Genomic DNA, 15,612 nt, shown 5'->3' with positions numbered 1-15,612 from the left:
TCTCTGGGGTACTTTTAACATTCTCTGTCATAGGACTGGTTGAGCAAAGATGCTGCACTGTCAAAAATGTTCAAGACAACTTTAATTTTTCTTGTGTCACTGTAAATCTGCACCTGACAGCTTGTTAGGTAATTGTTTTGGATGTGATGATATATTAAGTATCTACTGACTTTTTTTGGTTTTTCTTTTTCTCTGTGTTTTGAAATGTTTTAAAGGCAGGTATGTAGTCATACGTAGGCTTCCAAGGAGCACAGATCTAGCACTTTCTGGTATAACGTAATCTCCCAAAGAAATAGTAAGACAGTTGCTTTGAGACAGATGCCTAAATCCTACAAAGACTTTTAAAATTAAATGGTATGCCTGAGGTACAGAATCATGGTCTGATTTCAGGCCTGAGTGACACAAGATGTGACACTGGGGAAGTGGTTAAACTTCCTTACCTCAGTTTTCCCTCTGGATAAAATTAGGATAATAGTACCTTCTTACCTTCTGTGACCATTATGAGGATCAATTAGTGCTTGCAAGAGGTTAAAAAGAATAACACAATTTTAATGCTAAATAATTTTTCTTTTAAGTGATACAATCAAAAATTTTATTAAGAATGAGTATACTTAACGCTAAAATGTATTCAGGCAAAAAGGTAAATGGCAAATATTCTAAGCATAACTTTTTTTTTGTGCTATAGTTTGAATATGAAGCAAATTCTTGATTTGTAATGAGATGGATAAGAAGTTTCAGCAAGGAAGTAAAAGAACCATTTTTTTAATTCCTGGAACAAAAATCCTTTAAAGCACACAACCTTAATTTAAATTAAAAAATAAAGTTTGTAGGTTCTTTTTTTCTGAGGCCAAATTTGGGCGTGACTTAGTCAAAGCTATGATTTTTGGGTGGTTATTTTTGTATTTTAAAATCTTTATGATAGAATAAGTGAATTTCTCATTTGATGTTTGACAAAATAAACTAGAATCTGTCTCATGCCTTTAGATACATTCATATTACATACGTGTAATATGTAATATGAATTGCTGTCATTTAGGAAAAAGGGAAGGGATGTGGCTGTGGGTGATTAATACAATACTTTTGTCTCTCTGATTCTTGAGTGCCCAAATCTGCCTACCTACCTACTAATGTTGCAGAATCATAGTTTGGAAATAATCACAGTGAAATGCATGACTAAAGTAAAAAAGTCTAACTGAAACCAAGATGCAGTTTTTTGCATTGATGGAAAAATAAATCGGTGGGACACACTGCTAAGGATTCTGGTGCCTCTGGTATTACTTACAGTAGGGGGTAAATTGCATGTGTGTTAGATAAGATGAAGTGGTTGCAATATTTTATTATAGCATTAAAATCTGTAACTTTATCGCAGGTATTCCCTTTATTTCTTCCATGATAGGTCCTTTCAAGTCTACTAGAAATTGAAAGGGTTGAAGAAGAGTATTTGGAATATCTTAAGTTTTTGAGGTTTATTTTGTTATGGATAGGAAAAACAAATTAATTGAAACATTTATTTTCATGAATTCATTAACTTAAAACACGTTTTAAATTCAATTTAAAAGGCTGATCTGTCTTCCTTTATATATTGTCTGCTCAAGGAATATACAGGATCTCACTGATATTCAGTCAAGAGATTGAGACTTTCGTTAAATTACCAGATAATTTATATATGCTAGAGGTATTGATGGAGGAAAAAATGTGGGTGTATATTGCAATGTTTGGAGAGATTGATTGTGTCAGTTACTGTATTTCTTTGTGTAGCTTTCTGTCTTTTGCCCTTATACACATATTACTTGTCACTTTTGCCTACCATTACATGTAAGGACAGAGATATGTCACATTTCATTCCCACCCTTGAGGGAGCTAGAGGCAAAGCAGAATCATAAAAATCATAGACACAGGGCAAGAAAGGTCTTTGAGCAGTCAGTCACCCGGCCCATCCTCCCTGCTTGAAGGCAGAATCAGATATACCTGTGCAGTTCCTGTGGGTAGTGATTTCACAACTTCCCCAAGCATTCTATTTCAGAGCTTAAATAGTCTTATTTTTTGGTTTTTGTCTAACCTAAATCAGCCTTTGTATTGCCTAATCCATTACTCCTTTATTTGTTTCTAATGGATATGAGGAAGTTTTCCTTTTTAGCTCTCCTTGTATATTTGAAGATGGCTGCCATATTTGTCCTTGCTTTCCTCCCTGCTGAACTAAATAATCCTTTTTCCTTTGAATTTTCTACTCTCAGATCCCGTTTGTCATTTTGCTCTGGAACCTTTCTAATTGGTACCCATTTTCTTTGAAATGCCAGACTGGGTACTGCACCACATCTGAGTGCTATGCTGTAGAGATCAAAATAATGGCTTCGTGTATCTCAGAGACAGTACTCCTTTCAGGGCTTCCTTTTGTGTTACTCTTCTTCCCCCCCCCCCCCCCCCCATGACACTGTTGAAATATATTTATCATGAGATACACACTAACATCCAGATCTTTTTCTGCATTGCTTTTCTGTACTGCTGCCAATTTAGACAGCAGCTCACACCATATCTGTGCACTTGATCATTCCTTTAAAGTACAGGATTTTTCATCTATTCTTGTTGAATTGCATTCCCTACCTGTCCTTCCTGAACATGCCATTCCTTCTTTTATTAATATTCTAGCCATGTTTGTTATCCTTTGGTTCTTGGAATAGTGTATAAACATCTAAGTTATTGAGCAGTTAACTCACTGGTCTCCCATTTGTCCCTTCTGTGATCTTATGAATAACCTTTCTCACCTTTTCGTTTTGAGGCAGTTGTCCAAATTGTCAGTGGTTATAAACGAGCTTTTGCCACTAGTTCCCATGGAATCTAGGAAGCTGTCACTGCAAATTCCGTATGAAACGGATAGGAAGGCTAATAAAAGTCCTGTATTATCAATACAGAAATGAGAGGAGGTTTACATGCCCCTAGGAGGTAATGTTATTCCTGGGATTGCAAATGTTATCTCATTGCAGGCAATAGCATTGCAATTGTGTTGTATTATCTTCCTTTTGTAATCCAAAAGGAGGTATACATTCATTTTACATTATAAAATGCAAGTCAATGGTATATGACTGAGCTGACGTGACAAGACATATCACAGCATCCAAATACAGTCCTGAAAATGGAGAAAGACACCTCTTTCTAAGAAAAAGTGCATTTCAAAGGAACGTGCCCTTCAAGAAAGAAAAACATTGTTGAAAACCTGTTCCACAGATGCTCAGAAGAGGACCTCGATCAAATTGCTTTAAAAATGTATCTTCACAACTTATAAAATACTAATTATAAGAAATTGCAGTCTTAGGACATAGGTGAGAAGAGACACTGATTTTATTTGTTGCTGCACTGTACCTCTACTGATAAAAACCACAAGATTTAAAGATTAAGCAGGACACTTAAAACTAGTGTTTTGCTGTCTTTTTACAAAAGGTCTTCTCATCTTTCAAAAGTAAAGCTGATATACCGTTTACCTCAGATTAAATTTAAAATATATCGGTTGTAACTGAGGGTCTTATCAGTCTCTGCATGCAATTCTAGAATAGCTAATAATGTGTAGATCTTGAAACATACCACTGAGCATCCTGGCAAATTTCTTTGTCAAGTAGCAAAACAAAAGCCACGTTTAATTTTAGAAAGGCCTAATAATAACAAGTTGAAATCCCCTTTTGATCCGTTATTGTGTATTTACAAATATGCTGGGCTTTCTGAGACTTAGTGTTGTGTCAGGCTATTATGTCTAAGGCAAACCTCTTGCTGTTGTGGAAGGACACTGAAGGACAACACATCCATTCACATCCAACTGCTCTAACTTCCTAATCTGATTAACCCCTTCTGCTTGCAGGCAGCCTTTGGTCTAATTCCAGGAAGAAGCTCAATTTGTACCTCTTGAAGGCTAGTAAGACGTGATATTGGGTTGGGATACCCATTGTATTGGGTTTGTGTGGCAAGGTTTTGGTAGCAGGGGGGCTACAGGGGTGGCTTCTGTGAGAAGCTGCTAGAAGCTTCCCCTATGTCCAAAGGAGCCAATGCCAGCTGGCTCCAAGACGGACCTGCCGCTGGCCAAGGCTGAGCCAGTCAGCGACGGTGGTAGCACCTCTGGGATAACATATTTAAGAAGAGGAAAAAGTTGCTGCGCAACAGCAGCCGGGAGAGAGGAGTGAGAATGTGTGAGAGAAACAACTCTGCAGACACCAAGGTCAGTGAAGAAGGAGGGGGAGGAGGTGCTCCAGGTGCCGGAGCAGAGATTCCCCTGCAGCCCGTGGGGAAGACCATGGTGAGGCAGGCTGTCCCCCTGCAGCCCATGGGGGTCCACGGTGGAGCAGATATCCACCTGTGGCCCGTGGAGGACCCCACGCCGGAGCAGGTGGATGCCCGAAGGGTGCTGTGACCCCATGGGAAGCCCTCACTGGAGCAGGCTTCTGGCAGGACCTGTGGACCCATGGAGAGAGGAGCCCATGCTGAAGCAGGTTTGCTGGCAGGACTTGTGACCCCACAGGGGATCCATGCTGGAGTGGTCTGTTCCTGAAGGACTGCACACCATGGAGCAGTTCGTGAAGAACTGTAGCCCGTGGGAAGGACTCATGTTGGAGAAGTCATGGAGGGCTGACCCCTGTGAGAGGGACCCCATGCTGGAGCAGGGGAAGAGTGTGAGGAGTCCTCCCCCTGAGGAGGAAGGAGCGGCAGAGACAACGTGTGATGAACTGACCGCAACCCCCATTCCCCATCCCCCTGCGCCTTTGGGGGGGGAGGAGGCAGAGAATTTGGGACTGCAGTTGAGCCTGGGAAGAAGGTAGGGATGAGGAGAAGGTGTTTTAAGATTTAGTTTTTATTTTCTCATTATCCTACTCTGATTTCATTGGTAATAAATTAAATTAATTTTCCCCAAGTGGAGTCTGTTTTGCCCGTGACGGTAATGGCTGAGTGATCTCCCTGTCCTTATCTCGACCCATGAGCTTTTTGTTACATTTTCTCTCCCCTGTCCAGCTGAGGAGGGGAGTGATAGAATGGCTTTGGTGGGCACCTGGCATCCAGCCAAGGTCAACCCACCACATGAGTACTAAGCTTAAAGTACACAAGTATAAATGGGGAGAGGAGTGGCTGGAGAGCAGCCCTGCAGAAAGGGACCTGGGGGTGCTGGTCGACAGCAGGCTCAATATGAGTCAGCAGTGTGCCCTGGCAGCCCAGAGGGCAAACCGCATCCTGGGGTGCATCAAACACAGTATAACCAGCCGGTCAACAGAGGTGATTATCCCGCTATCCCGTTGTATTCAGCGTTGGTGCGGCCTCACCTTGAATACTGTGTGCAGTTCTGGGCCCCACAATTTAAGAAGGATGTGAAGGTCCTTGAATGCATCCAGAGGAGGGCAACAAGGGTGGTGAAAGGGCTGGAAAGCATGTCCTATGAGGAGCAGCTAAGGACTTTGGGCTTGTCTAGTTTGGAGAAAAGGAGGCTGAGGGGCGACCTCATTGCTCTCTACAGCCTCCTGAGGAGGGGAAGTGGAGAAGGAGGTGCTCATCTCTTCTCCCTGGTATCCAGTGATAGGACGGATGGGAATGGTTCAAAGCTGCGCCAGGGGAGGTTTAGACTGGACATCAGGAAGAATTTCTTTACTGAGAGGGTGGTCAAACACTGGAACAGGCTTCCTAGAGAGGTGGTCGATGCCCCAAGCCTGTCAGTGTTTCAGAGGCATTTGGACAATGCCCTTGACAACATGCTCTAACTTTTGGTCAGCCCTGAATTGGTCAGGCAGTTGGACTAGATGATTGTTGTAGGTCCCTTCCAACTGAAATAGTCTATTCTATAAGCCATCCTACTCTCTGATGTGCTTTTCTAAGAGCAGCCTTAGGCTTGGTGTGTGCAAGAAGTATCTGAGACAACTTGTGTATGATACCTACAGAAACTACGTGCAGCATGCAGAAAAGAATTTGAGGCTGCCTGGTTGAAGACCTAAAGCAGCTCAGACTCGTAGAGAATACAATTGTGTTGGAAGATGGTAACAACCCCAGTATTCATTACAGCTGTTTTCGATGGCTTAAACTGCTTCATGCTGGTACATTATGTTTCAGATGTTCAGAATACATACAATTGTATTTCAAGCTTCATAATCTTTACCCCCCCATCAATGCATAGCTAAGATAACAAAATGATAGATTATTTCTGCCTTCTGATTTTGCCTTTAGTTGTTTCACATTTTCAAGTCTCTTTTTTATAGCCGTCATCTAGTCTTTTAGAAAATTATTACAAAATCTATTTTTTTTCAAAGATAATGTGATTCTAGAATTTGAAGTGTTTGTATAGTACCAAACAGTGTGCTCTTTAGCATAAAAATTGCAAAAGTTGAAAACTGCCAATCGTGAAGTTTAAGTCTGGAAGAATGAAGCTTGTAATTGAAAGCTGCTGGTTTAACTCTACTTGTGCTGATTTATCTCAAGGATGGAATACAGAGAACATGCAGACAAATATAAAAGTACTTATTTACCTTGCAGAAATAATTAAAATTTAGATGACTCACTGATAATAAGGAACAAAGAAGAGAACAGTGAAAACATTTTTTCAAACTGGAAATTCAGAAAGCATTTGGTCTAGATATAGACGACTAAGCAAAAGTGTACAATTAATGAATTAGACAATACCTTCATTTTGGGGCATGCCTCTTATGATTGCAGTGTGTTGGAAAATGGGTTTATAATACCAGGCATTTTAATAAGAGTTTTAAGTGATATTCTGTTGGATCTGCTACAGTTTTAATGGAAAAATATGATTGATTATGCCTGAATTCAGGTAGATTATAATCATTTATAAATAAGAATTAAAAAATCAGTTAATTTCAGTATTTATTACATGATTTAATCAGGAACTGAACTGGAGTCAATTTTTTTTTTTTAAGTGCTCTTGTAAAACTGTAGATTTGTGAGATTTTTCTGCCTACGTTTTCCAGTCCTTGTGTTTTGGTTTCCTGGGCATAAAAAATATACATCTAGCAGCTGGCGTTCTAGCTACCTGATTTCACTGGGCTTTTGAATCCCACTATTCAATCTTCTCTACTTGTAAAAATATGTGTGAAAAATGTGGACGTAAGATATTTCAGTGTTAAACTTCATGCTTCTTTTTAATAGCTTAAGGCTCTTTTGCATAAGTAATCGCTCATTCTAGCGTAGTTGGTTTGGTGTTTTGGTTTTGTTGTTTTTTTTTTTTAAGAAAAATCAATTAAAGAATGGAACACGTAGTCAGTGAAAGCAGCGGGTGGTTTGAGGCAATATCTATAGAGTTCTCAGACATACAAAGGGCCTATTGACCCAGATCCTTCGATCTTGCAAGTAAGAGTGGCTGAACTGTGCTAAAGCAAAAGCATTTGCCAGACTTCAGAAAACTACAGAGTCCTGATGTCCCTATGCAGCTCGGTTTCTTTGAATTTGAATCCATTATAAGTGTTTAAGGATCTTCAGCCAACAAGTGCAATGGATTCCTCCTGCCTATTTTTCCAGGAACTCTTTATCACTTTTTTCAACCAGCAATTCACCTGAATATGGTTGATATAAACAGAAGAAAGCTACTATTCCTTCATGCTCCAAGTGTTCAGGAAGATCAGGCATACCTCTGGCCTCACCAAGATCAATGGCATTTAGGACAGGAGAGCTTGATGGAGAAATGGGGATAAGAGAAGGGGGAGTGATACACAAAGCTGAAAGGAGGAGGAGGAGGAATGTGTCATTCAAAAAAAGGGGTCAGCAAAGTGGAAAGAGCCTGTTGGGACATAAGTGAAAGGCACAGAAGAGCCTTTCTTCTCAGAGCTGGAGTGGCATCTATGGCCAAATGTTTCTTGGGTGGGGGGAATAAGGGAGGAGGAGAAGCACTGAGGATTGCTTATGTGAACAAGGAGAGGAGACATGCAGGCTTATTGCTGGGGCAAGGCTGGTATTAAGGACCAGTCAACGTAGGTAGCTGCCTATATTAGCCAGTATGGGGTGGAAGAAAAGCAAACATGAAGTGTTTGTTAGTCTCTGACAGTAACTATTTCTTGGTAAAATCAGGAACCTGGTCAGATTGGTGTATTTAATTCTATTAGTATTTTACTTGGAATTAGATTAGAGCAAACAGAAGAAAGCATTTCATCTTGAGACAATAGGCAAATACTTGTGCTGGTTGGGGTAGATGAGAATTGATAATGAAAACAGGGAGGTGTTGTGGTTTAGGGGTTTTTTTTTTCTATTTTTTTTTTTTAATTTAAGACTTGAATTATTACTGTTAGTTTTAAATGGCAGGTTTTGGAAATTTGTAGAACACTGCAGTATGTATGATGAGAACTCTCAGATCCTGTTGATAGTTTTTTTTCTCCCCCCCCCAGGTGAATTTGTGCAAGGTGTATTGTAATATCAAGTCCGGGTACCCCTCCTACAGATTGTTACAGAGAATGGTGATGATCCAGAATATATTAAAACCAAGTTAAAAGATCATTTAGCGTGGCTTTATTTAATAGGCTAGTCAAAAATTCCAATCTGAAGAGTCCTCATGTGAAATTCCAATTTGGAATAATTTCTGTTGCAGTGTTGTTCAGCTTCTAGGGTAAATAATTTATTTCCATTAATCTATATAGGACTTTCTGTTAACTATGAGTAAAAATAATATAGCTGAAGACCCTAATGGAATTTTCAGGTTCTTATCTTTCATATAGTATCAGTCATTTTATAAAACAGAATGATCTAATCACTAATCTTTCTTCTACCATTTTCATTAATTGCACCAACCATGAATTATTCTACTAGAAAAGGATCTAGAGTATGCTTTTATGATCATCTCAGTAACTTTCTCTTGGTTCAAAGCTCAACTGAAGGATATTTACTATAGTTGTTAATGCTTGGATGGCCATTTTTATCATAAAAAGAGCAGTGACTGAAGACTGTATTTCAGTAAATATTTTAGTAAAAGAGCATTTTATATTTTAAAAATTATATCTGCTGTAAGTCACATGCTTACTGATTTATGACTAACCTTAAGTTTTGAAGAGGAAGTGACTTTTGTGATAGAACATAGGAATTTAAAGAGACTCAAGTGTATTTTTAGGGTAAAGCAGTAAAAAAAAACAACAAACCCTCCCAAACCCCCACAGAACAACAAACAACCACCCCTCCCCCCAAAAAAACCAACCCCCCCCACTTTAACATTTTAAACTTTCATACTAGCTCTTTCAAATCCATTTCTTACAGCATGATTTTTCAGAGAAGTCTTTTGTCTTCCTATTTGTACGTTTTGTTCTCATCGTCTGCTTTAAATTTTCCTACTTGGTCTCTTTTCATTATTATAACCATAGGCTTCAGGTTTTGCTGCTGGACCCTGCTGATTTTTAACACTGTGAAGAGTGACATACTTTTCTCTAGCTTAGCCTTGAAGAAGAAGGTTTTATGTATTCATATAATGATGATTAAAAAGGCGTATGTTCTTTGTGGTTTACAGTAAATTAAAGGTGATTTTTATCATCAGTGGCATTGCTGTTTTGCAAGTGCATTCTGTTTAAAGTTAGAAGTAAGATTACACAAATAATTCTAAGTATGTATATTTTCCACAGGCAGTGGCATGGATTAGAAGACAACAACATCTTTTTCATAAGTAAAATGCTGTGGGTTCAATTCCAAATAATTGTTTTTATTATTTCTGTCAAGCTCTATGGATTCAAATCCAAGTAATTGGTTTTAATTTTTTATCAAGCTCTGTGTGTATTTTGATGATACAAAGTTCACCAGGAGTAAGCTTTAGGTTTGAGACTTAGGAGGGTTTAAATAGCTTCTAGAAAAATGGAAAAGAATTGGGCAAGAATTAATAGACTTTTTAAGGACTTTTTAAGGAACTTAATAAAAAGAAGTGAGTTTAGATAGTAAACTTTTTGGCCATTGAGTAATGACTGAAGATTGTAAGAAACGCCATGATTTGAGGGTCAAAGAAGTTGTTACACAAATGTAGTGAATGTACAATTTACATTTGTACAAATATGTAAGTTATGAATAGTTTAGAGTTGTTTCTGCCTTTACTGTAAGGAGAGATTAGGTGTCCTGCTTTATTTATTTTTAATTCTTTAGGATTTTTCAGAGGGAGAAGGAAAGGTATAAGGTAGAGAAAAAAGATACAGTGTGAAGATTTGCATTAAAAGCTACTGTACTCCTTTCAAAATCTTGTTTTAATACCTGATAGTTATTCTTTCTCATTACGAAGTGTTTAAAGGAAAGAGTTTTGTATTGCAGCATTGTATGATAGATGTAGAAAAAAAGGCTACAGTTGTGGAGGTTTTTTTGTTGGTTTTTGTTTTTGTTTTTTAATACTAGCATAAAAACTGCCATGTTGTTTTTAATGGCACTGGCTAGGAGAACACCTTGCAGAACTTGGTGTTTGCTTCAGTATTTCGTTGACTTTAAATTGCTTATACATGATTATTGGAGCAACAGCAAAATAAAAGCCTTGTCCAGCAGTGCACTGTACTATAACATCGTTACTGACCGCTCTCTGAGTGAACAATATTGAATCATCTCACCAGTTGCATGCTTTAGATCCATTCGCCATGATCAACAAAAGCTGAGACAAAACAACATGGTGGACCCAGAGTAAATGGCAGGATGCTTCTGAAAGCATCTGCCCATCTTTCTGGGGACACAGATGGCTTAGTTGAGACAAAGGTCAAAGGATTTCTAAGATTGTGTGACCTGGCGGAGCTCCTTCTCTGTAATGCATTTTCAGAAAATAAAGGGGGCACAATGTTAGGCTGATTTTGACCTTCTGGGTAATGGAAGGGATAAATTCCCACACAACTTCTCTGTTAACACTTGTGAACGAGTGCAAGAAAGACACGCATGCTGACTTTCTGTTCTTTTGAATGGAAAAAGGTCTGGAGCTTCAGTAGATCCAAATGCCAGTGCCATTAACAAGATCTGGCATTGTTCTGCTTCCTGGAAGACAGAGGGTTCACTTTCTCACTAAGACTTTTGCCAGACCCATAATTTTTTTTCTTCTGTGACATCTTTCTGATATTTTGAAGAAACATCTGTTTTACGGTAGTATAAGCTCTTCTCTTTGGCCATTGCATTAAATCTAATGGAAGACCAAAGCACTTTAAAACCTCTGTCCTCAGTGTAAAATCAAAAAAAGAAAAAAAGAAAAAAGCAGGTACCTGCACTCTTTTTTCTGCTGAATTAGCACCTCTGATGACTCTAGTGAGAAGAGTGTTCTTCTGGATTGGAAGTAATCTTGGGGAGGAATTACAGTCTGGGAATCTCCTTCCTATTAGAGTAGTAGGTGAAATCGGTAGAAAGGCCAAGCACCTTGGGGTTCATAAATCTTGTGATCTTTGCTATATTCAGTTTTAAAAGGAGTGAGAGAAGGTCAGTTTCCCCTATAAATATCCTACAATGGGAGTGTTAGGATAACTCAAGTGCCCCAGTCTTGTCAGGGTCTGCTGGATGTGCTATAAGCATGTCTTTCAAATAAGGAGTTAGACTTACAGGGATGTATGCTTAGGCAGGTGCATAGCTACTGGGCTAGAAACCAGAGCTGTTCTGGATATGCCCTGAAAGCAGCCCTTCTAAACCAAACAAGGAGATACCTTAAGAACATAAACACATCACAAAATCAGCAGGTTTTCTGGATAGCAGCTTTGGACCTGAATACTTAAATTTTTCTAAGGTGACAGGTTGCTTAAGGTGTTCTTTGCATCTGATGTTCTGCCCAAAACGTTATGGCATTTTGGAGCAAAAATACCTATTATTTGTTTAGCTGTTCTGTGCACACAGAATGCTGTAATTGCATTTAAATAAAGGCTATCATCAAAATGTAAGTTGATCTGACTCTACAACCTCTGGAAACAAAATTTAATAAAGATAGTGTGTTTGTTAAGAGAAATAGGGCTTGATCTCTAACCCCACCTTTACTGAGATTAATTTAAAAAATTTTTTTTTAAAGATCTGGTAATGTTACATTTTATTCATTTCTCTTCCCCTTTTAGTCAGGACCAAAATTGTTATAAAAAATTTACAAATAATCAGTTGATACTTCCAAATATCTTGCATATATATGCGATTATTTTCAGCTGGAAGCAAGTCTGTTGTAACAGCTGCGTGTTTTCACAAGAGCTCCATTCTAATGTAATGATCAAAGAGGAAGAGGCAAGCATTCAGTCTTTTCTGGGCTCCTTGACCTCTACCTCATGTCCCCAGTGTCTGAAACATGCCCATAGGTAATGAAGATGCTCCTGTGCTTAAGCCCATTTGCAGTTTAAATGGCAACCAGCCCGACATGCTGCTTCATACAGACTCCCATTCATGCTAATGCCTGCACAGAACAAATGAGAACAGTGCATGATTATGGGCACAATTAAAAGCCATCTGCATATACAATGACATTTATGTGTACGCTATTTGACAAGGTCTCTTATTTCTATTGAAAGTAACTATTTGCATTCCCATGCTTTGTCATGACAGTATGCAAGGTATCACAAGAGATCCTGAAGGAGGTAGCCATTTCCTACCAGTTAGTGAATTTTCCGCTAACTCTTTCATCTGTCAGGCCACTTTCAAATGTTTTCCAAAGTGTGTGTAATACTGTCTGTTTCAAAATAGTCCCCAGATACATTCATTGAAGAAAGACCCTTAAGAAATAGGTGCCCCAGTTGCATTAGTTTGAATACATTGAAAGTCACAGGAAGTAGATGCCTAGTTCCTTTACTGGTTCTTGGCAAGTAACTTTGTCTCTCATTCTTTTTGCTTGCGGGTTTATATATGTATATACCTATTTTTTATATATAATATATAAAAATGTAGGAATGCTTCTATATCTATGTACCAATCTGTAGCAGTTACTTCTGAAATTACAAACAATTTGATAGTTTTGTGAATGTTTTGACCAAAAAGCACAATTATTGCACAAAGTACTATGAAAAGGCAATTCTGTTTTTGTGGTATATACTAGCATTCAAGTACAGAAATACTTTGATGTGGGAAAAATGCATAAAATTCAGGTGAGAGATTTTATTGAATATAATTCTCAAAGCAAAATAAAGCTATTATATGTATTAAAACAAGACACCATTTGATATCCCAATTTACTCTGTGTATAGTTTAGCGAAGTATTACAAACAAGGTGATAAAATGCGTAGTGAACCATTGGAAAAAAATATTGCTAGTATAGAGCAACAAGCCGAACATTTAATATACCCACAAGCTACAAGAACGCACAGTTTGTGTCTTTACTGCCTTTGATGTGTATTTGTTGGTATTTAAGTGTATTTAAATTGTTTAAATATAAGGAAAAATGCCAAACAGTTGCTTATACCCATTGATTCTACCCACTTGCTCTTGCAACAAAGAACATTTCCTATTATTACCTCTCTTTGAATCTTACCTCGCTCCAAGGAAAATATTTGTATCTGATTTTAGACCTCCTTTCTCTTAACCTCTGTTAGTGATACAGTGATACTCCTCCTATTCCAAGAGCAGCCCCCCATACATGGTGAGGAACCTTCTTCTGGGCCTGTTTGAGACTGATTTCAGCCTTCTTGAACACTGCTTCAGCTGGGTATGCCATTCTAGCTGAAGTCTCTCTAGTGTCTTGTACACTAGCACTGTGTTCTTTGACTCTGCTGGTACAGCCTCTGCCCAAAACATCCTATTATTTTGTTTGTGTTTCTCACCGTTGTGTTAGATTAGGGCTGAATGGCTAGTTCATAGCCATTGAGTGGTTTTAATTTGTTTTAGTGTGTCTACAGTGTAGACATACATATCTAAGCTGATCGCTCTGGACTCCTCCAGTAGTCTCAGAAGTCACCGGAGAACGAATTAATGGAATCTAAGGCACAATTCATTTCGTCTTAAAGAAGGTGTCTAACAGGTCAAATGAATCACACCTTAAAATGCTTATTTCTCTTCTCTGACTGTAAAAAAGACAACTAGTATGTCAAAGATAGATTTAGACATTGCAGATATCCGAATCAAGGGAAAAAGAATTCAACTTCTTGTGATTCAGAATACTTCCCTTTTTTTTTTTTTTTGCATTTAAGTCTTCACATTTTCATTTCTTTTCCACTGCTCAAGTATATTCTTTTAATGTTATATTTTAAATCTCTAAGTGTATCTCTCAACTTTGTCTTCAGCACATGGACAGGCATTGGGTTAAACACAGGATGAACAGGCTAACATTACATCTTTTTATAATAACTTACAGCTTTAAAATATATGTATAAAAAAAATCTTGTGCTTCTGGGATTGTCTTCTGCAATTTCATCTTCAGAAGATTCAGTTACTGATTGTACAAAATAGGATACTGGGCCTTTTATTTAAGGATTTCTGGTATCTTCTGAATTACTGGAAAACAGCTAAAGTTACAAAAGTCAACATCTTGCCAGTTTTTCTTGGACAGCACATGATTAATATCTTCTGCCTAGTCTGGGATGACTTTGTTTTGTCTTTACTTTTCAAATCTATCTTCGCAATTGCAGCTTACAAATTTTTTTAAGGTCTATAGTACATTTTAAATTTAAATTTAATAAAATCGCATATGGACCTTGTGTTTTCTCTTCTTAGCAATTAGGGCATTTATTTAGAGAGAGAGAGAGAATTCTTTTCATATGACATGCATGCAATCCATGTTTCATAGCAAATAACATAAAATCCTTAGGCACTTCAGTGCATTATATTATAGTTTATATTATCAGCCTATTATTGTCATAGTTCTAGAATTATGAGAAGCAGGTGGTTTTTTGCATTTTCTTTGCCATGCTTTAATTAATACAGGTGATTCTGTAGGAACTATAGGGTAGTACCTATACCATTTTGTATTAAAGTTGCTGATTTTATCATGTAAAGTTGAAAGGAACTGAAATGAAGTTAGGAGATTTACACTGCTGTAAAAGTAGTAGGCTGTAAGAGCCCATCCCACTTCCACAGAATAATATTCCAAGTAGTGCTCCCACTTATTTTAATAGTGCAGATCAGAACATGGATGAATCTCCAGTATAAAACAAAGTGAATCAGGACAGGGCTAATGCATCCTTTAACTTATGACCATTTTATTTATTACACAGACACACACAGAGACAGCCCTCTGCATGAGCAGCTTATCTGTCTGTCATTTCTTGTTTATGGTCATGAGTTCACTTTGTTTTAGTTTGTCAACTTTACATCTCTTCATTAAGCTATAGATAGTTTTAATGAGCCCCATGAAGGTTATTAGGAGCTGAAAGTGTATGCAGAATAAAGCAGTAAAAAATGATGCATGGGGTGTTTGCTTTCATGGCATCTCCAACAATATGAAGGTGTAAGATGCTTGTAAAATATTTTGAGATCCTTAGATTAAAGCTGACTTAGCCTAAATTAAAGTATGTGGATTTTATATAAGTGATGGCATGTATAGACATACAGATATATATTGATAGGTGAAGCCCTACACAAACTGAATATATGACTGAGTTGTGAATATTCAGGCCAGTAATTATATACTGTAGGGATAATATTCTTGAGATGATAATACATAAAACATATCCTAATAATCAAATGAAACATAGAATAACTGAATTAGATAGTACTATAACTTCTCGATTTCAAGCTCTTATTTTCTCTGCTACCCAAAGTATG

The 15,612-nt window shown here is 37.9% G+C and overlaps 1 protein-coding gene across 6 annotated transcripts in view; it reads left to right on the top strand.

The window, feature by feature from the left end:
- The window catches only part of GRIA2 (glutamate ionotropic receptor AMPA type subunit 2), a 98,564-nt gene that overhangs the window by 54,786 nt on the left and 28,166 nt on the right, over positions 1-15,612 (top strand). The gene's annotated exons all lie outside the window — the stretch shown is intronic.

Source organism: Gymnogyps californianus, chromosome 4 (genome assembly GCF_018139145.2).
Source record: "Gymnogyps californianus isolate 813 chromosome 4, ASM1813914v2, whole genome shotgun sequence".
In the NCBI taxonomy this organism is placed as follows: domain Eukaryota; kingdom Metazoa; phylum Chordata; class Aves; order Accipitriformes; family Cathartidae; genus Gymnogyps; species Gymnogyps californianus.
This window is presented reverse-complemented; position numbering and strand designations above follow the sequence as displayed.